Source organism: Balaenoptera borealis (genome assembly GCF_965194805.1).
Source record: "Balaenoptera borealis genome assembly, chromosome: 19".
Taxonomy (NCBI): Eukaryota; Metazoa; Chordata; class Mammalia; order Artiodactyla; family Balaenopteridae; genus Balaenoptera; species Balaenoptera borealis.
The window spans coordinates 33,130,379-33,152,067 of NC_138878.1; the positions used below are offsets into that span (position 1 = coordinate 33,130,379).

Sequence of the window (21,689 nt, forward strand, 5' to 3'; positions counted from 1 at the left end):
TGCCTAGACCCACTACGTTCATTGGACACTTCTGCCAGACCCCATAACTAAGACGGTTTTCTATTGGCTAGCTCCTGCACGGGCTCAGAACCTGGAGTTGGACGGTCAGCCAGAGGGGCCAAGAGCTGACGGCGGCCGAGTGGGCGTAACACTGGCGCCGCCTCCTGCCCTGGGGAGGAACTGCAGCCTGTCCGCGCAAGTCGGTTCATTCGCATATTCCTCGTTTCCTGCTTGGTTCTTTCATTACTCGAATACTTATTGTGCATCCGCTACCTTCCGGGGAGTGTTCTGGTCACTAACGAGGGATGCAGTAATCAACGAGCTAGCTCTCCCTCTAGGATTCAGAGGGAAATAAGGTATGTACAGAACCAACTAGAAACCAAATAATGGAATTTCTTGCTTTATAGTACCTCTTTCCTAGATACCTAACACCTTAAGTACGTATTTCTCCCTTGATTATTTTTTCTCATGTCACCCAACTTCCATAAATCGTCAAACAAACAAGGTATTCTGGAAATTGTAAAAAATCTGTAAGGCACTGACTACATTTATACTTGATTAAAATGCTTTCTTGCTCATTTCCTTGTGGTCATTCATTCATTCAAGAACTATTTATTGCGTGACATGTTAGGCACTGTATTTATCAGGGATGCAGTTGAGCAAGATGGACAAGATTCTGTCCTCAAAGTGGAAGGGTTACAGCAGGCAATAAACATGCAAATAAATAAGTAATTTCAGATAAGCTTGGTTAAGTGAAGGAAGTAACAGGGTAATAGGATACAGTAAAATAAAGGAGGGGTAACAGGAACTAGTGCTGGGGAAGAGCTGCATGGAGCAGGGCATCTGAGTTGAGAAACCCAAGAAGCCATGCAAATATGGGTGCTAAGAAGGTTCCAAGCAGCATTGGAATTTTTTCACTGTTGATACTTTGTGTATTTTATTCATTCATGGTTCAGTTTTCCTCCTCCCTGCTTGCCAGTAGAATTAATTGACACATCCGTGCCCATTACTTCACTTTGTAGCTGCCTTTACCTTAGCACTTTTCAAAGTTTCCATTTAGGGAGGCTTCCTCTGGACCAAACCCTTTACATACATTATCTCATTTAGCCCTCCGAGGCAATCTTTTTTTTAAACTGTGAGTCAAAACCCCTGAGAGGGCCATGAAATCTATTCAATGCTCCATAACTGTTATTTTTTTAAACATGAACTAAAATTTAAAATATTAGCATTGCTAGAAGTTAAATTTAAATATTTCATGATTTTTTTGTTTCATTTGTGTGTGTGTTCCACGTGTGCTGTGTCTTGATCATAATGTAAAGCATATACCTAACTGAGGGTTCCAGTAAAAAAAAGTCTGGAAGTTTGAAAGCCACCAATGTAGGTATTAATGGGCTTATTTACAATGAGAAAGGTAAGAACGCATTTGCCCAGATCTTGCAGTTGTTGTCATAGTCTGGATTTAAGCCCTAAGTCAAACTATCCCTTTTGACTTCTTGCTCAGTGTTCCATTTCTCCATCTCCAAGTCTGATTCATCAGGTTCCCTTTGGCACCCAGCAGTGCTTAGAGAATGGCTAGTGAACATCTGTCACAGGACAGGCCCTCCTGGGCTAGATTCTGGGCAGGTGAGGAGGGAGACAGACTGACAAATAGGACATTGCAAAGCCTTGTTAATAATTGGGTGCTTTGCTAACTTACCTTCAAAGGAGACAGTTCTGCAGGACTTTGCCTGATGGGGTGTGCTAGTCTCTAGCAAGAGCTTGGGACCACAGAGGGAAGACTAAGGACTACCTCCTGGGGTTCTCCCTCTCCATCGTTCATTTTCATCTGTGCTCAAAAGAAATGTCGAGATGCTCTTGTATGTACAATAAGAAATATCACTTTCATTAAAATGTACATATGTTCCTTACAAGAGCAAATGCTTCTTCTTGATCAAGAGAGCAGGTATAGTGTTTGTTTATTTTGTATTAGGTTACGGAAGAAAAAAAATTGGACTGTTACATGCACTTTCTTGGAAGGTTGAAAGGAAAGGGGTGGGGTCCAATTTCTGTAACATTTAATACTTACTAACAACAGAGATACTGTAATTTTACTCAAGTAATCAAATACATTTTTTTTGGCAACTTAAAAAAAAAAAAAAAGTGGCGCAGTGGATAAGAATCTTCCTGCCAATGCAGGGGACATGGGTTTGATCCCTGGTCCGGGAAGGTCCCACATGCCGTGGAGCAACTAAGCCCGTGTGCCACAACTACTGAGCCTACACTCTAGAGCCCGCGAGCCACAACTACTGAGCCTGCATGCCACAGCTACTGAAACCCGCACACCTAGAGCCTGTGCTCCGCAACAAGAGAAGCCACCACGATGAGAAGCCCGCGCACCGCAACGGAGAGTAGCCCCTGCTTGCTGCAACTAGAGAAAGCCCGCGCGCAGCAACGAAGACCCATCGCAGCCGAAAATAAATAAATAAATTTATTTTTTAAAATGTTGAACATGCCTTTGAAAGGGTGCACATTTTTATCCTGTCATTGGCATCTGCATGTAAGGATCACGGGGACTTGAGGAACAGTAAGGGAGGAGGAGAGGAAAATAGGGGCTCATAGTTAGGCTAAAAAATTTGGAACCTGAAGTAATGGGGAGACCAAAGGATATATATTCGTAGAAACATCATATCAATGAGATTTGTCAAGAAGATAGTCAACAAATATTTAAGGAATACATGTTCCAGGCACTGGGATATGAGCCGAGAATGCAAAGCTCTCTAGGAATCACTCCTGCCCTCTGTAAAGATAGAGTTTAGTGTAAAAACAAAAGTCAAAATGCTAAAGACTCTTAAAACATCAGTGATAAGATAAAGATCTGCTGCAAAGAGGGATATCCATACAATAGCTAAAGTTTGTTACATTTTACTGGAGGTCTGGCGCTACATCTTTTATAGTTCAGAAGCATTAGACTTCTTTTAAACCCCACAGCAGCTCTATGAACCAAAAGGTGTTATCAAAACCATTTTAGAGTTGAGTTTATAGATATAAGTAGATGAATTGATCCGCTCCAAACCCTGTAGCTGGAATTATCATTGATTCTCTCCCTCTCTCTCTCTCCACATGGTACATCAGATCAGGTAGCAAATCCTGTTGGCTCTACTCTGCAGCTACCACTCTGATCCAAGCCACCATATAGCCTGGATTTACAGCTGTGGTCTCTCACTAGTCTCCTGTTCCCACCCTTTCCACAAAGAGTGGTTTGTAAAACACTAAAAGATCACAGTAGTTTTGTCCTCAGACCCTACCAATGGCCCCTTGGAGTGACTACAACAGAGATCTTCATGCCATTTCCATGGCAATACCTTCTAAAATAATTTTGACAAATTATATGCCTCCTCACATGTTTTTAAAATTACATCTGAAATTTTCATCATGGGCTTGAATCCTTGTGAGAGACGTAATTTCTGGTATTGTATATATTGACATTTGGAAAGAAACTCTTATATCACTCTTTTAAAGGTATTCAATGGAACTTAAATACCATGGCAATTTGACACCCACCATCATCCCTTTAAAAATACATGAATATCTCTTATGAATATGGACATAAAAATCCTTTAAAAAATTAGCAAGTCACATCCAGCAACATATAAAAAGGATTATACAACAAGATGAAGTGTGTTTTATCCTTCGAATGCAGAGTTGGTTTGACATCAGAAAATGAGTTAGTGTAATGAATCATATAAATAGAATAAAGGACAAAAACCACATGATTTGATGAGGATATAGAGAAATTGGAGAATTCATACATTGTTAGTAGGAATGTATCAATAAAATGGTGCAGCCACTTTGGAAGACAGTTTGGCAGTTCCTCAAAAAGTTAAGCACGTAGTTACTATATGAACCAGCAATTCTACTCTTAAGTATATACCTGAGAGAATTGAAAACATGTTCACAAAAAACCTAGTACATGAATGTGCATGGCAGCATTATTCATAATAGCCAAAGAGTGGAAACAACCCAAATGTCCATCAACTAATGAATGGATAAGCAAAATGTGATATTTCTATATAGTGGAATATTATTCAACAATTTTAAAAATGAAGTACTGATAAATGCTACAAAATGCACACCCATAGAGACAGGACTTAGATAGTGGTTGCCAGGGGCTTAGGAAAAGGGAAAATGGAAAGTATGATATTTCTTTTTGGAGTGATGAAAATGTTCTGGAATTAGATAGTGATGATTGCATAACTTTGTGAGTATACTAAAAACCACTGAATTGTACATTTTAAAAGTGAATTTTATTATATGTAAATTATATCTCAATTTTTAAAGTATGGGAAATCCCCACATGATCATCTCAATAGTTGCAAAAAAAGGATTTGACAAAATCCAACACCCTTTCATGATAAAAACACACGACAAACTAGGAATAAAAGGAAACTTCCTCATTGTTGGTAAAGAACATCTACAGAACCCATAACTTCATACTTAAAGGTGAATGTTTTCCTCCTAAGATCAAGAAGTAGACAAAGATGTCCATGCTTACCACTTCTGTCCAACATCATAATGGAGGTTCTATCAGGCATTAGGCAATAAAATGAGATCAAAGGAATCCATATTGGAAAGGAAGAAGTAGAAGTAGAAGACATGATCTTATATATAGAAAATCCTAAGGAATTCACCAATAAAGTATTATTGGAATTCACCAATAAACAAATGGGTTCAGCAAGGTTGCAGGGTATAAGATCAGTATACAAAAATCAAGTGTATTTCAAGTGTATTTCTCTGCACTAGTAATGACCAACCCAAAAATGAAATAAATGTAACTACACTTAATATAGCATCAAAAAAAATGAAATAATTAAGAATACATTTTAAAAAAGAAGGGCAAAACTTGTATTCTGAAAACTACCAATATAAAACATTATTGAAAGAAATTAAGGAAGACCTAAAAAATGGGAAAAACATCCCACGTTCATGGATTAGAAGACAATATTGTTAAGATGGCAATATTCCCCCAAATGATCTACAGAGTCAATGCAATACCTATTATAATCCCAGCTGGCTTTTTTGCAGAAATTGACAAGTTGATCCTAAAATTCATGTGGAAATGCAAGAGACCCAAAGAGCCAAAACAATTTTGAAAAAGGAAATAAAGTTGGAGAGCTCACACTTTCACATTTCAAAACTTACTACAAAGACAGAGTGGTACTGGCCTGTGATAGACATATAAATCAGTGGAATAGAATTGAGAATTCAGAAATAAACCCTGCATTTATAGTTAATTGATTTTTGACAAGGGTGCCAAGACAATTCAATGGGGAAAGAATAGTCTTCTTAACAAATGATGCTGGAACAACTGAACATCCACATGCAAAAGAATGAAGTTGTACCTGTTTCTTTACCATACACAAAAATTAACTCCAAACGGATCATGTAAGAGCTAAAACTATAAATCTCTTTGAAGAAAACTTAGGAATAAATCTTTGTGTCCTTGAGTTAGGCAAAGCCATCTTAGATACAATAACAAAAGCACAAATGACAAAAGGAGAAATGGATAAATTGGACCTCATAAAAATTAAAAACTTTGTGGGGACTGCCCTGGTGGTCCAATGGTTAGAACTCCGTGCTTCCACTGCAGGGGGCCAGGGTTCGATCCCTGGTTGGGGAACTAAGATCCCACATGCCTTGTAGTGTGGCCAAAAAAAAAAAAAAAGACAATTAAAAACTTTGTGTTTCAAAGGACACCACTGAGAAAGTGAAAAGAAAGACAACCCATAGAATGGGAGAATATATTTGCAAATCATATACCTGATAAGGGACTTATATCCAGAATATATTAAAAACTCTTACAACCCAACAATAAAAAATGGACAAAGGATTTGAATAGATATTTCTCCAAAAAGAAAATACCAATGGCCAGCAAGTGCATGAAAGACGCTCAATATTATTATCCATCAGGGAAATGCAAATCAAAACCATGATGAAAAACTACTTCACAAAAAAAACAAAAAAACAAAAAAAAACTACTTCACATCCATGGAGATGGTTAGAATTAAAAAAAAAAAAAAGATAATAAGTGTTATGGAGGATATATAGAAATTTGTACATTTGTACATTTGTACGTTGCTTCTGGGAATATAAAATTATATAGCCACATTGAAAAACATTTTGACTTTTTTTAAAAAGTTAAACATAAATTCCCATATGGCCCAGCAATTCCACTTCTGTTTACCTACAAAAAATGAGAACATATGTCCCTACAAACACTTGCGTGTGAATGTTCATAACAGCACTATTTATAATAGTAAAAAACTGGAAACAAATGTCCATCAAATGGTGAATGGATAAGCAAAATGTGGTATCTCCATACAACTGAATATTATTCAGCCATAAAAATGAATGAGGGGGGACTTCCCTGGTGGCCCAGTGGGTGGGACTCGGTGCTCCCAATGTGGGGGCCTGGGTTCGATCCCTGGTCAGGGAACTGGATCCCACATGCATGCTGCAACTAGGAGTCTGTATGCTGCAACAAAGATCCTGCATGCCGTAACTAAGACCTGGTGCAGCCTAAATAAATAAATAATTTTTTTTTTTTTAAAAAGAATGAGGTACTGACAAAGGGTACAACAGATGAACCTTGAAAAAATTTTGCTAAGTGAAAGAAACCGTCACAAAGAACTCATATTGTATGAGTCCATTTATATGAAATGTCAGACTAGGCAAATCTATAGAGATGAAAAGTAGATTATTGTTTTTCAGAGCTGAGGGAAGTTGGGGGAAAATGGGGAGTGTCTGCTAATGGGTAGGGGGTTTCTTTTTCAGGTGATGAAAATGTTATAAAATTGATTGTGGTGATGACTGTACGACTCTGTGAATATACTAAAAACCACTGAACTGTATGCTTTAAATGGGTAAATTGTATGATACGTGAATTGCATCTCAATAAAGCTGTTACAAAATAAACAAATAAGCTCTTTGTTAAAGTAAAATTTTTTACATTGTTCCTTTCCTCTTCGGACTACTATTTCCTTTCCCTTTTCCCATGGAGTTGTTTTCTAACATAATCTATTTTTATGCTTGAAAAAATTTTAAATTGATTATCCTATCATACTTCTCTGTAGTAAAATTGTGTATCTAAATTAAACTTTTTAAAATTTAAATTTCTTGTGTCCAAGAAGCTCTATTTAAAAAAGTATTCTGGATTGTGCTGCATAATAAATTATCATTTGTAAACAATTGATCAAGGCAATATAAATATATTATAATAAATAATAACAAATAGGACAACATTCGATGGGAAATATATTTCTTAATGAGTTTTCTAAAAATTAGGTCATGAACATTACTTAGTGCTAGAATGACAGTATCCAATTGCAATTCCATTCTTTTCCTTCAGCTTTATTGAGGTATAACTGACAAATAAATATTGTATCTATCTAAAGTGTACAGTGTGATGATTTGATATACCTATACATTGTGAAATGATTACCACAATCAAGCTAATTAACACATTTGTGTGTGTGTGTGATGGGAGTACTTAAGATCTATACTCTTAGAAATTTCAAGTGTATAGTATAGTATTATTAGCTACAGTCACTGTGCTGTACATTCCCAGAACTTATTCATCTTATAACTAAAAGTTTATACCCTGTCACCAACATTGTCCCATTTGCCCCATCCCTTAGCTCCTGCCAACCACCATTCTACTCTCTGCTTCTGTGAGTTCAACTTTTTTAGATTCTACATATAAATAAGATCATACAGTATTTTTCTTTCCATGTCTAGCTTATTTCACTTAGCATAATATCCTCAAGGTTCATCCATGTTGTCACAAAGGGCAGGATTTCCCTCTTTTTATAGCCAAATAATATTCCAGTGTGGGGACTTTCCTGGTGGGACAGTGGTTAAGAATCCACCTGCCAATGCAGGGGACACTGGTTTGAGCCCTGGTCCAGAAAGATCCCACATGCCTCAGGGCAACTAAGCCCACGAGCCACAACTACTGAGCCCGCGTGCCACAACTACTGAAGCCCACTCACCTAGAGCCTGTGCTCTTTAACAAGAGAAGCCACCGCAATGAGAAGCCCGTGCACTGCAATGAAGAGTAGCCCCTGCTCACCACAACTAGAGAAAGCCTGCGTGCAGCAACGAAGACCCAATGCGACCAAAAATAAATAAATAAATAAATTAATTAATTAAAAAAAAATCCCAGTGTGTGTGTATCTCACATTTTCTTTATCCATTCATCCATCAACAGACACTCAGGTAGATTGTTTCCACATCTTGGCTATTGTGAATAGTGCTACGGTAAACTCTGAACTCAGGGGTGCAGACAGCTTTTTGATATACTGATTTCATTTCCTTTGGATATATACCTAAAGGTGGGGTTGTTAGATCATTTGGTAGTTCTAGTTTTAATTTTTTTTTTTCTTTTTTTTCGCCGTGCTGCACGGCTTGCGGGATCTTAGTTCTCTCACCAGGGATTGTACCCAGGCCACAGCGGTGAAAGCACCAAGTCCTAACCACTGGACCTCCAGGGAATTCCCTACTTTTTATTTTTTAAATTAAATCTCCATACTGTTTTCCAAAATGGCTGTACCAATAGCAATTCTATTCTTATTTTTCATTATTATACATCTAAGCACTGAAAAACCTTTTTCACATAAAGAAGTAGACAGGCATGGAAGGAATTTTGTAAAATCAATGTTCTTTAAAGTCCTTTTGAGTCATCTGCCGAAATCATGTGATAACACCTCACCACTAGGATGGTTACTGTTAAAAAAAAAAAATGTGTTGGCAAGGATGTGGAGAAACTGGAACCCTTGTGCACTGTTGGTGGGAATACAAAATGGTGCAGCTGCTGTGAAAAACAGTATAGCAGTTCCTCAAAAAATTAAAAATAGAACTACCATGTGATCCAGCACATCCATTTTTGGGTAGATAGCCAAAAGTATTGAAAGCAGGGTCTCAATGAGATATTTGTACACCCATGGTCCATAGCAGCATTGTTCACAGTAGCGAAAAGGTAGACGCAACCAAGGTTTCCACTGATGAATGGAGGGATAAGCAAAATGCGGTGTTTATATAAACTTGAAATGTTATTCAGCCTTAAAAAGAAAGGAAATTCTGACACATGCTATAACGTGGATGAACCTTGAGGACATTATGCTAAGTGAAATAAGCCAGTTGCTAAAAGACAAATACTGTATGATTCCACTTATGTGAGGAGCCTAGAGTAGTCCTGATTATGGAGACAGAAAGTAGAACAGTGCTTGTCAGGGGCTGGGGGAGTGGGCTGAGGAGTTGGTGTTTAATGCACACAGCGTTTCAGTTTTACAAGACGAGAAAAGTTCTGGAGGTGATGGTGGTGATGGAAGCACAGCAATGTGAATGTACTTAATGCCACTGAACTGTATCCTTTCAAATGGTTAGGATGATAATCTCATGTATATTTTACCAAGATTTAAAAACATTTTTTAAACCTATCATCAAAAAATATTTTTCTTGCTCTCACTAGATTAGATCCTCCTTAGTATTGTGGAAACTTCTTCTTTCGCAAAAGGATTTCTTACTGGGTCCTTAGATCCTCTCACCTCCCCAGTTCCTGGAAAATACATCAAAAAGGCCTTACCAAAACTTATCAAATGGGAACTAATTTTACCTGGTTCTCCTTCACTCGGAGACAGCTTGTGTAACCCAATACACTAAGAAGCAATTGGGAAAATGGTAATGTTGGTCATTTAAACACATCTTTGCTAATATTTTTTTGAAAAGTAAAAAAGCTTTTATCTTCGACCTTAAATACATTTTCATCAAAAGCTGGAAGAAGCTGATTGAGCTCATTTAATTTATAGACACTCTTCACCATTTACTGTAATTGGCCATATCAGTCCTTGTTGTCAAAACAATCAGCGAAATCACACTTCATTTCTGTCAGAAACTTTCCTTCCTTCTTCAATGCAAATCCCTGAGAAAAATCAACAGGAGCCCAAATTGCTTGTATCCAAACAGTGCTTCACTCTTAACAGAAATCTGCACGAGACAAGAAAGCCAAGAGCATAGATTTAACATGCCTTGGTTTAAGGAGGCTTTGAAGGTGTTCTATGTCAAATAAGATGCCCTGATTGTTCCTGCTGCCCGCACCCCAGTCTTTCCTGCACCAGGCCCCATTGTAATTCAGGGTGGTGAGGGGTAGGCCTTTCCTTTGTGAAGTGGGCTTAAGAGTGATCATGAGAGAGGGGAGGAGAAGAAGGAAAGACGAAGGAAGGTCCCAGGCGAGGGAACTGGGCATCCTTGTTCTCCAGAGCCCCCCCTCCATCTGGGGGGCAGGGGACCGCTCAGATGATGTGCACTTACATGGACTCACCCCTCAACCTGCTGTTTACCCATTTTCACCATTGTAGTAAATGACCCAGCAGCCACCGGTTGCTCAGCCAAGAACCCGGGGGGTCGTCCTTGAGTCTTCTCCCCCTCCCCACACCCCTTATCCCATCCATCAAGTTCTGCCACTTTACTTCCAAAATATATCCCAAATTTAGTCACTTCTCACCTCCACCGCTGTCACCCAAGTCCAGGCCACCATCACCCTTGCATGGAAGATTGTAAGAGCCTCTCAAGTGTCTTCCTTCCTCTCCCTTCCTTTTCTCCTACAAACAGTAGCCAGAGGGGGTCCTGTCCCTCCCTTGTGTAAAACCTCCTCATTGCTTTCCTTTGCACTTGGAATAAAATCTGAATAATATCTGACCTAGCAGGGTGACCAATTTGTCCTGGGCCAAACCAGGACAGTTGGTCACCCTATATGAGGCTCTGCAGGCTCTGACCCTGCCTACCTCCTAGAATGCCTCTCAAGGACTCCTCTCCTCCCTCCCTCGCTCCCCTTCCCCACTCTCTCACTTTCCCTCCCCTCTTCAGCTCACTTGGCTCCAATCCCATGGGATCCTTGCCCTTCCTTGAAAGAGTCATGTGTGTCTCAGGACCTTTGAACTTGCTCTTCCCTCTCCTTGGAACTTTTGTATGTTAGGATTCAGCTCCATGCTCCCTCCTCAAAGAGGCCTCAGATCACTCCAGCTGGAGCAGTTCTTTTACCATCACCACCTGGCCCCCATTCCTTCCTACTTATCCACTGTGGAATTTGAAGATCTCCGTGTTTCACTTTTTTCCCCATAAAATGGGGACAAGTGCTATCCCCCAAACGACTGGAGTGAGGAGACAATGAGATACTCCTTGCTAAGCCCTCAAATCACCGCTGGATCATAACAGGTGTTTCAGAGCAACTGTGATTTTTGCCCTGTCCTGTTTTCTTCCTAGCACCTGTCAATATCCGATACAATTATATGTATTTATTTCTTCCATGTTTATTGTCTGTCGCTCCAAATAAAATGTGGGCTGCATCAAGACGAAGATCTGTTTTACATCCTTCAGTGCCTAGAACAGTGCCTGGCGCATGTCAAGAGCTCAGGATGTGTGTGAAGCATGAATGAAGCTTGATGGTTGCCAACAGCGTGGATGCCACTGAACTGTACACTTAAAAATGGCGAAAAGGGTGACATTTGTGTTATGTTTATTTTACCACTGATGTCACGTAATACATATCTGATAACTTTCTTAGTTACAAAAAAAAAAAAAAAAAAGAATGAATGAAGCTAAATCCCAGCATCCCAGGAGTGGTTATTCACTCAGAGAGAGGGGAGCTTGCAGAGAGAGGAAAGCTTGCAGCTTTCTGGGACTTTTTTACATAACACTCCACCTTTTCACTACCTCTCATTGGCATGCACACCCACCCTGGGGAGGGGAGTGGAGGTGGGGCCTGGGAATCCCAGGAGACCTGCCGCAGAGGTGGAAACACTCTGAGAATTTTGCCTCCTTCACATAGTACTTCAGGGGCGCGAGCTTGACACACTAGTTTTGTCACCCTTACACGGACAGTCTCTGCAGCTGATCAATACTGCATCTCAGGTAAGTTACTGACCTTCCTGTGCTTCCCAATAAATGGCAACAGTAAGAGAAGCTCTCTTTCAGTATTGGTGTGAAGATTGAACGGGATAAACCATGTAAAATGCTTAGAAAAGTGCCCGCCCTGTACATAAGTGCTGTGTAAATGTTAGCTATTATTATTAATCTTTTTATTATACATCCAGTTATTTTAGGTAAAAATTAAGGAGGTATCCATGCCCTTTCTCCCCTCCTCCCATTTCCATTCTTCAATATATATCTTAAATCCAGCCACTTTTTCTTCTAAATGTTCTCAAGTTTTGCCTTTTACACTGAAGTCTTTAGCCTGCTCAGGGATATAGTGAATTTCTCTTCATTTCCATATGGACTACCAACACCATTTACTGAATAGCCTATCTTTTCCCTGTTGATCTACTTGGACAGCGCTGTCATACATCATGTTTCTACGTCTGTGAAGGTCTATTTCTGGCCTCTATTCCATTGGCCAGGCATTATCGAGTTTCCTTCCTCCTCATCCCTTATGTGTAACCCACCAGCAAGTCCATCCTATGTCCAAAACTCCTCTCAAATCCACCTTCTCCACTTACGCCATCATTTCTCAGCTGGACACTTGCGATGGGTCCCATCTGCTCCTCCTCCCCACTTTTACTCTGCAAGCCCCCCACCCCTGGCCATTCTCCTTATTGCAACTCAAGAGACCCTATCCCTTTTTTAAAATGACAAAATATTTGATATTTGATATATAAAACTATAAAGGACCATGTGCGGAGGTTATGAAGTGTGGTCATAAAACAACGCTGTGAGCCCACCAGGCTGCCTAGGAAACAGAACAGTGGCAAATCCTTTGATGTCCTGAGTGTCCTCAATGCCACTGAGAATTCGTCCTTTTTTTAAAAAAAAAATTTGTTCTTTTAAAATTATTCTCTTGCTTTCCTTTATAGGTTTACCACGTATGTATTCCTAAGCAATTTATTAATCAATATTGCTCGTTTGTAAGTTTTACAAAAATAGTGTCATGTTGTGAATTTCCCTCTGAGAATTGGTTTGTTTATTCACTATTACTAATTCTAAGATTCATCTGTGTCGAGGTATGTAGCTATTGGTTAGTCATTTTCACCACTGCTTAGTAATCCATTGTAAAATCCCTTATTTGTTTATGCATTTTACCGTTGATAGACATTTGGATTGTTGCTTTTTCTTTTCTCTCATTTCTTTTATGAAAAATATGTACAGGGGTTTCCTCTGGGGAGTGGCTTTCAACATTTTCCCCCTAATGCTCTCTGTAAGAAATGTATTTTATATTGTGACCCAGTACACACACAGACACATCTATTTATCCCGACTTTTCGTGATGCACCTTGGCATTTTCTATGCTACTTTATTTAATTTTTTTAGAAAGATGTTGATCCACAAAATGACTTTATGACCAACCAATCCATAGTGTGGAACATTCAATAGTCTAGTTTGGGTATGTACCCAGAAGTAGAATTGCTGGGTCCTCTGGTGTGAACATAATCAAATTTATCAGAGAAACCAAAGAGTTATAATATTTGACCCTTATAATATTGACAATTATAATAATTGACCTCTCCAAAATAGCTATAATAATTGACCCCTCACCAGCCCAGCATTAGAACTGAAATTTGCTTGGTGGTGTGAGACTTAATTTTTGCCAATCCAGTGATTGTAAAATGATATCTCATTATGGTTCATCTTTAGTAATGTGCCTCTCCATGTCTTTTGCCATCTTACTCTTGGATTATTTTCTTTTTCTTAGTAATTTGTTAGAGTTCTTTAAATGTTATGGATACTAATCTTTTATTGGTAATATTTACTGTAAGTATCATCTCTCAGTTTATATCTTACTTTTTTCCTTTATTAGCAAAAATGATGAACAGAAATTATTAATCTAAATTTACTTTTTCCTTTATTAGGAAAAAAGTACTTTTTTCCTTTATTAGCAAAAATGATGAACAGAAATTATTAATTTTAATTTAGTCAAAGTTATCACTCTCTTCCTTTGTAGTTACTTTTTTCCTTTATTGGCAAAAATGATGAACAGAAATTATTAATTTTAATTTAGTCCAAGTTATCACTAATTTCCTTTGTAGTTAGTGCTTTTTGGATCTTGTTTAAAAAATTCTAACTTCTTCTGGGGTCACAAAAAAATTCTCCAAAATTTTCTGCTACACAAAATTTTTAAAATGTAAATCTTTAACCACTAGGAATTTATGCAAATTCTCTTTCTTTTCATATGGATTACCAGCTGACCCAGCACCATTTACTAAGTAGCCCATTCTTTCCTCACTGATCTGCTAGGGTAAGGCTGTCTATATCAACTTTTTCTAAGTGTCCATTTTTGTGCTCTCATCAGTTCTTTTTGTCAATGAGTCTATTCCTGCCCAATATACACTGTTGTAATTAAGGAGTGTCTTGAGTGTTCTTCACCCTTTGCTCTTCTATATCGCTTTAGACTCAGCTGGACAAGTTTTATGACAAATTCTGTTGAGACTTTGGAATTGTACTGCCTCTAGAAACTTTTTTAAAAAAATTTTATTGCAATATAGTTGATTTACAACTATATTGTTGTGTTAGTTTCAGGTGTACAGCAAAGTGAATTAGTGATACATATATCCACTCTTTTTTAGATTCTTTTCCCATTAGAAATTATTTTGAGGAGAGTTGACATCTTTATGATATTGACTACCCCATCAGTAGCATCATATAGCTCTCCTTTTAAAAAAATTGAGATATAATTGACATATAACATTGTATTAGTCTTAGGTGTACAGTATAACAATTTGATATATGTATATATTGTGAAATGATTACCACAATAAGTTTAGTGAACATCCATCACCACATATAGTTACAAAAATTCTTTTCTTGTGATGAGAGCTTTTTAAGATTTATTCTCTTAGCAACTTTCGAATATACAATGTTGACTGAAAAAAATGCACAACCTAAAAGTTGAGAATTATGTTTTATTTGGCAGACTTTCTGAGGACTCAAGCCCAGAAAACAGCCTCTCAGATACCTCTGAGGGACTTCCAGGGTATATAAGAGTTTTTGCAACAAAAACCAGGTAGTTGGAACATCAAAAGTTTACTGTTAATTAAAGAAAACCAGATATCTCAAGTTAATGAATTTAGCTCTTTCCTGTGTTTGGGAAGATGGGCTCATTGAAATCATTCCTTTGATATGCATCTTAACTAGGGCCAATATCCTGTTCTTTCCCATCCTGAGTCCCCTCAGGGTGCACAGTTGGGGGTGGCTACAGTGGCTGATGGCTTGATGGCTGCAATCCTTTTTTTACTGATGTGGCAGGCAACAATTTTTGTTCACAACAATATAGTATTCTTAACTGTAGTCACCATGCTGTACATTACATTCCCAGGACTTATGGAAGTCTATACCTTTTGACCACCTTCACCCATTTTGCCCATCTCCACCCCCTACCTCTGGCAACCACCAATCTGTTCTCTACATCTATGAGTTTGTTTTTTTTAGATTCTACCTGTAAGTAAGATCATTCAGTATCTGTCCTTCTGTGCCAGACTTATTTCACTTAGCATAACGCCCTCAAGTCCCATCCATGTTGTCACAAATGGCAGGATTTCCTTCTTTTTTTATGGCTGAATAATATTCCATTATATATGTATATCAATCACATTTTCTTTATCTGTTCATCCATCAGTGGACATTTAGGTTGTTTCCATGTCTTGGCTATTGTAAATAATGCTGCAATGAACATGGGGGTACAGATATCTTTTTTGAGATAGTGATTTCATTTTCTTTGGATAAACACCCAGGGGAGGAATTGCTGGATCATAGATAGTTCTATTTTTAATTTTTTTGAGGAACCTCTTCCATACTGTTTTCCATAGTGGCTGCATCAATTTACATTCCAGCAACAATTCACAAGGTTTCCCTTTTCTCCACATCCTGGCCAGTACTTGTTATCTCATGTCTTTTTTTAAAAAAAATAAATTTATTTATTTATTTATGGCTGCATTGGGTCTTTGTTGTTGGGTCTTTGTTGCTGCACGCAGTCTTTCTCTAATTGTGGCGAGCGGGATCTACTCTTCATTGTAGTGTGCGGGCTTCTCATTGTGGTGGCTCCTCTTGTTGCAGAGCTCAGGCTCTAGGCATGCAGGCTTCAGTAGTTGTGGCACTCAGGCTCAGTAGTTGTGGCTCGTGGGCTCTAGAGCACAGGCTCAGTAGTTGTGGCATGTGGGCTTAGTTGCTCTGTGGCATGTGGGATCTTCCCAGACCAGGGCTCGAACCCATGTCCCCTGCATTGGCAGGTGGATTCTCAACCACTGTGCCACCAGGGAAGTCCCCCTCATGTCTTTTTGATAGTAGCCTTTCTAACAGGCATGAGGTTTGATTTGTATTTCCCTGATGATTAGTGATGTTGACCACCTTTTCATGTACCTGTTGCTCATCTGTATGTCTTCTTTGGAAAAATGTCTATTCAGATCCTCTGCCCATTTTTTAATCAGATTTTTTGTTGTTGTTATTGAGTTGTGTGAGTTCTTTTTATATTTTAGATATTAATCCCTTATCAGATATGATTTGCAAATATTTTCTCGCATTCCTTAGCTTGCCTTTTCATTTTGTTGATGGTTTCCTTTACTGTGCAGGAGCCTTTCAGTTTTATATAGTCCTACTTGTTTATTTTTCTTTTGTTGCCTTTGATTTTGGTGGCAAATCCAAAAAATATCATTGCCCAACTGATGTCAAAGGAGCTTACTGCCTATGTTTTCTTCTAGGAGTTTTATGGTTTCAGGTCTTACATTCAAGTCTTTAATCCATTTTGAGTTGATTTTTGTGTATGGCATAAGATAGTGGCCCAGTTTCTTTCTTTTTCATGTATTTGACCAGTTGTCCCAACACTATTTGTCGAAGAGACTATTCTTTCACCATTGTATAGTCTTGGCTCCTTTTTCATAAATTAATTAATACATGCGTGGGTTTATGTCTGGGCTCTCTCTGCTGTTAGCTCTTCATTTCTTTTTTTTAAAATTAATTAATTAGTTAATTAATTTATTTATTTTTGGCTGCATTGGGTCTTTGTTGCTGCGTGCAGGCTTTCTCTAGTTGTGGCGAGCGGGGGCTACTCTTCTTTCCTGTGCGCAGGCTTCTCATTCGGTGGCTTCTCTTTGTTGCAGAGCATGGGCTCTAGGTGCATGGGCTTCAGTAGTCATGGCACGCAGGCTCAGTAGTTGTGGCTCTCGGGCTCCAGAGCGCAGCTCAGTAGTTGTGGCGCATGGGACCAGTTGCTCCGCGGCATGTGGGGTCCTCCTGGACCAGGGATCGTACCTGTGTCCCCTGCATTGGCAGGCGGATTCTTAACCACTGCACCACCAGGGAAGTCCTTAGCTCTTCATTTCTTTAGACCTTCATTAGTGTCCTTCAATAATGATTTGTCTTTTCTCCATACTGTAGGTTTAAGAAAGGGCTTTTAAAAATGTAAATTAGATCTCCTCTCTTCTCTGGTTATAACTTGATAATGGCGTTCAATTGCCCTTAAAAGAAAGGCCAAATTCCTTACCTGGATATGCACAACCTGGCCCTGACTGCCTCTCCAACTTTATCTTACAAAACTAGTACCCTCACCCAGAACTGGCCAGTCTCATGGGCTTCTGGTCAATTCCTCTTGCTTATTACCTTAGGGGAGTTGCAGTCACCTGTCAGTGTTTAACCTCTGCTAGGATGGCTTTCCACCTCCCCACACCCAACCCTCTGCCTGGTTAACATTCAGCTCAAATCTCTCTATTGCAAAGAGACCTTTTTGAACATCCTACTCAGAATCATCCAATTATGCCCTTTCACAGCCAGAGAGAGCAACCTGTTATTTTCCCTTCCAACTCTTTAACACCTTTGGCAGTTGCTTGGTTCATTTGTGCGTGTTTGTCTAATGTCTGGTTCCCCTAAAAGCCTGCAGCCTCCCTGAGGGACCTTGGCTCTTTGGTTCACCAAGGCATCTGGTGCATTGTTTAGCATGTAATAGATACTCAGTAAATGTTTGTTAAAGGAAGAAAGGGAAGAAGAGAGGAAGGGAGGGAGGGACTCCCATAGACAGTGAAGAAGCAAAGCCAAATGAGGGACATTAGGGGTAAAAATGGGCTGGATTTTTAAAAAGTAGTAATAGACCTTGGTAGTTACAGCTTTTTAAAATTATGTCATTAATGTAATGTAGAATGCATTCTAGTGGTCAAAGATTTAAATGATACAGAAATATAAGGAATATAAGTTTAAGTTTCCTTTTACCATCCCCTCTTCAAACTCACTCCTCATCTCAAAGGTAACCATTATTGGTAACTATTATTTATTGCTAGTTTGGTAAATATCTTTATAGTAACCTTTTCTTTTTTAATTAATTTTTATTGGCATATAGTTGATTTACAATGTTGTGTTAGTTTCTGCTGTACAGCAAAGTGAATCAGTTATACACATACATATATCCACTTTGTTTTAGAGTCTTTTCTTTTTAGATTTTTTTAGATTCCTTTTTTAGATTTTTCCCATATAGGTCATTACAGAGTATTGAGTAGAGTTCCCTGTGCTATACAGTAGGTTCTTATAAGTTATCTTATAGTAATCTTTTCTTTTCTTTCTTTTTTTTTTTGGTTGAGTCAGGTCTTAGCTGTGGCACATGGGGTCTTCGTTGAGGTGTGCGGGATCTTTTCGTTGTGGCGTGGGCTCTTCGTTGTGGTGCGGGCTCTTTGTTGTGGCACGCAGGCTTCTCTCTAGTTGTGGCAGTCTTCTCTCTAGTTGTGGTGTGGGGGTTTTCTCTCTCTAGTTGTGGCACGTGGGCTCCAGGGCACGTGGGCTCTGTAGTTTGCTGCATGCGGGCTCTCTTACTGAGGCATGCGAGCACAGTAGTTGTGGCACGTGGGCTTAGTTGCCCTGTGGCATGTGGGATCTCAATTCCCCCACCAGGGATCAAACCCGTGTCCCCTGCATTAGAAGGTGGATTCTTTACTGCTGGACCACCAGGGAAGGCCCTATAGTAATCTTTTCTATCTACTTATATATTTTTGTATATATACTAAATACATCTATATACATATAGATTTATTTTTCTTTTTTAAAATCATGAATAGAATCATATCTTACTAGTTGAGATATGAAATGCTTTCTTCATTTAATAATGTGACAAGGAGATCTTTCCATTTCAGTTCAGATAGATAGTTAACCAGTTTCTAGAGAAATAGAATGAATGGGATATGTATATATAGAGAGATTTATCTTAAGGAATTGGCCCATGTGATTATGGAGGCTGTGGCAGCTTCAAAATCTGCAGTGTAGGCCGTCGCGCTGGAACCCAGGGAAGGGCCAATGTTGCAGTTAAAGTCTGACGGTCATCTGCTGGTAGAATTCCCTCTTGCTCAGAGGAGGTCAATCTTTTGTTCTATTCAGGGTTTCTGCTGATTGGATGAGGCCCACCCACATTATGCAGGGCAATCTGTTTTACTCAAAGTCTATGCATTTAAATGTAAATCAGATTTCCCTGGTGGCGCAGTGGTTAAGAATCCGCCTGCCAATGCAGGGGACATGGGTTCAAGCCCTGGACTGGGAAGATCCCACATGCCACAGAGCAACTAAGCCCATGCACCACAACTACTGAAGCCCGCGTGCTTAGAGCCCGTGCTCTGCAACAAGAGAACCCACCACAATGAGAAACCCATGCACTGAAATGAAGAGTAGCCCCTGCTCGCCGCAACTAGAGAAAGCCTGCGTGCAGCAATGAAGACCCAATGCAGCCAAAATAAATAAATAAATAAAATAAATAAATTTTAAAAAATATATGAATCTCATCCAAAAACTTTTAACGGAAAAATCCAGAATACTGTTTAGCCAAATATCTGGGCATCTTGGCATTTTAAGTTGATACAAAATTAACCATCACATTCATGAACATAGATCTTTGCATATATGTATAAATTTTATATGAACTACATTTCTAAGCAATGGAATTGCTGTTTCAAGGGATATGAACCATTTAAATGTTGATCGATAGATACGGTTGCATTATGCTCCTGCGAGGGTACAGATTAAGAGATGCAGACTCTCTTCATAAGTATAAGAGAGTGAGGTTGCCATGTTTGAGCCTGGCCCAAGGGCAAATAACTTTGAGTATATGTTCCTCCAAATCTCTACTTTTTTTCTGCTTCAGTGCCTTTGCAAGTGCTACTTAGCAGCTTGGAATTCACTTCTCCCTGGAAAACTGTTGTTTTTTTTTTTTTAAAGCTACTTTTCTTTTTTTTTTTAAAAAAAACCCAGTTATTTATTTATTTGGTTGCACCGGGTCTTAGTTGCGGCAGGCAGGCTCCTTAGTTGTGGCTTGTGGTCTCCTTGGTTGTGGCATGTGAACTCTTAGTTTTAGCATGCCTGTGGGATCTAGTTCCCTGACCAGGGATCAAACCCAGGCCCCTTGCATTGGGAGCGTGGAGTCTGATCCACTGTGCCACCAGGGAAGTCCCCTGTGCTGTTGTTTTTAAACAAACACAACAAACAAAAAATAGAATAGACAATATTGGAATCTGTCACATGTAATAAGGGTGAGAGCGGAGATCATCTGTATCCATATCAGTCTTGAATATCAGGATTGAGAACTGAGGCCACATGGCTTAATTATTTGTTCCAGGGAAATCTTGTCTTGGAAGATAAGGCTGGCAACCAATAAGTGACTTTACTGTTTGCTTTAAGAAATTCCTCCAAACCCAGAGAATTTGTTCATACAGGCAAACAGCTCATTTACCAATGGTTAACATGGATTCCTACAAAATCCTTGCCTTGTGTGGTTACCAATTCTAATGTCCTGAATTTTGTCTAGTCCTAATCAGTTGAAAGTCTCACCTTGAACCACTTGAGGTCTTATCCCAAAACCCTATACATGTCCTCTCCTGACCTCCCCTTTCTGAGGCACCATTAAGACTGTGAAGGTTGTGGTCACCCCTCTCTGCAGCAGGTCTAATGCATTCAGTTGTGCTTGGTCAGTGGGTTTTCTGGTGGTTTTCTCAGGAGCTGACGTTCTACCAGGATCCAATTGAGACCCCCGTCCCAATAATTTTAGATTCTCAACCAGGTAAGGCCTCTGGAGCCTCCGGCTAAGGAGTTATTGCAACCTTGACAGTGTGTCTCATAATGGAGCTGATTTCTTCTGGTTGAGTTCCTAAATGTTGAGCTTACTTTGTCTCAGGGATGGGGAAACTGTTTTAGGAATCTCTGACGATCTGATCAGATTTGAAACCTTTTCTCCTTGGCAGAAACCTTCCTTGTTGCTAACAATGTTATTGTGTTATTACTATCTGTTCTCATCACTTTTTCACTGTGAGTCTATAAGAGGAAGTTCAAAAGAAAGAGGACGGATATGCGTCTGATTAGTCTGCTCTTACACTGACCTGCAGGGCTGATCAAGGCTCCAGCTGATTCAGTTCCTGGTGAGAGCTCTCTGCCTGGATTGTAGACAGCTGCCTTCTCACTGTGTCCTCACATGGCCGGTCCTGTGTGTGTGTGCACAGGTGTGTGTTTGTACAGGGTGGTGTTGGGGGAAAGAGGGAGAGTGGGTGGGTGGGCGTAGGAGAGAGAGAGAAGTGGGGTGGGGAGCTCTCTGATATCTCTTCTCATAAGGACACTAATCCTATAGGAACAGGGCCCCATCCTTATGACCTCATTTAGCCTCAATTATCTCCTTAAAGGACCTTTCTCCAAATACAGCCACAATGGGGGTCAGGGCT

The 21,689-nt window shown here is 39.3% G+C and overlaps 1 long non-coding RNA gene across 1 annotated transcript in view; it reads left to right on the forward strand.

The window, feature by feature from the left end:
* The window catches only part of LOC309616285, a 409,627-nt gene that overhangs the window by 358,519 nt on the left and 29,419 nt on the right, over positions 1-21,689 (forward strand). The gene's annotated exons all lie outside the window — the stretch shown is intronic.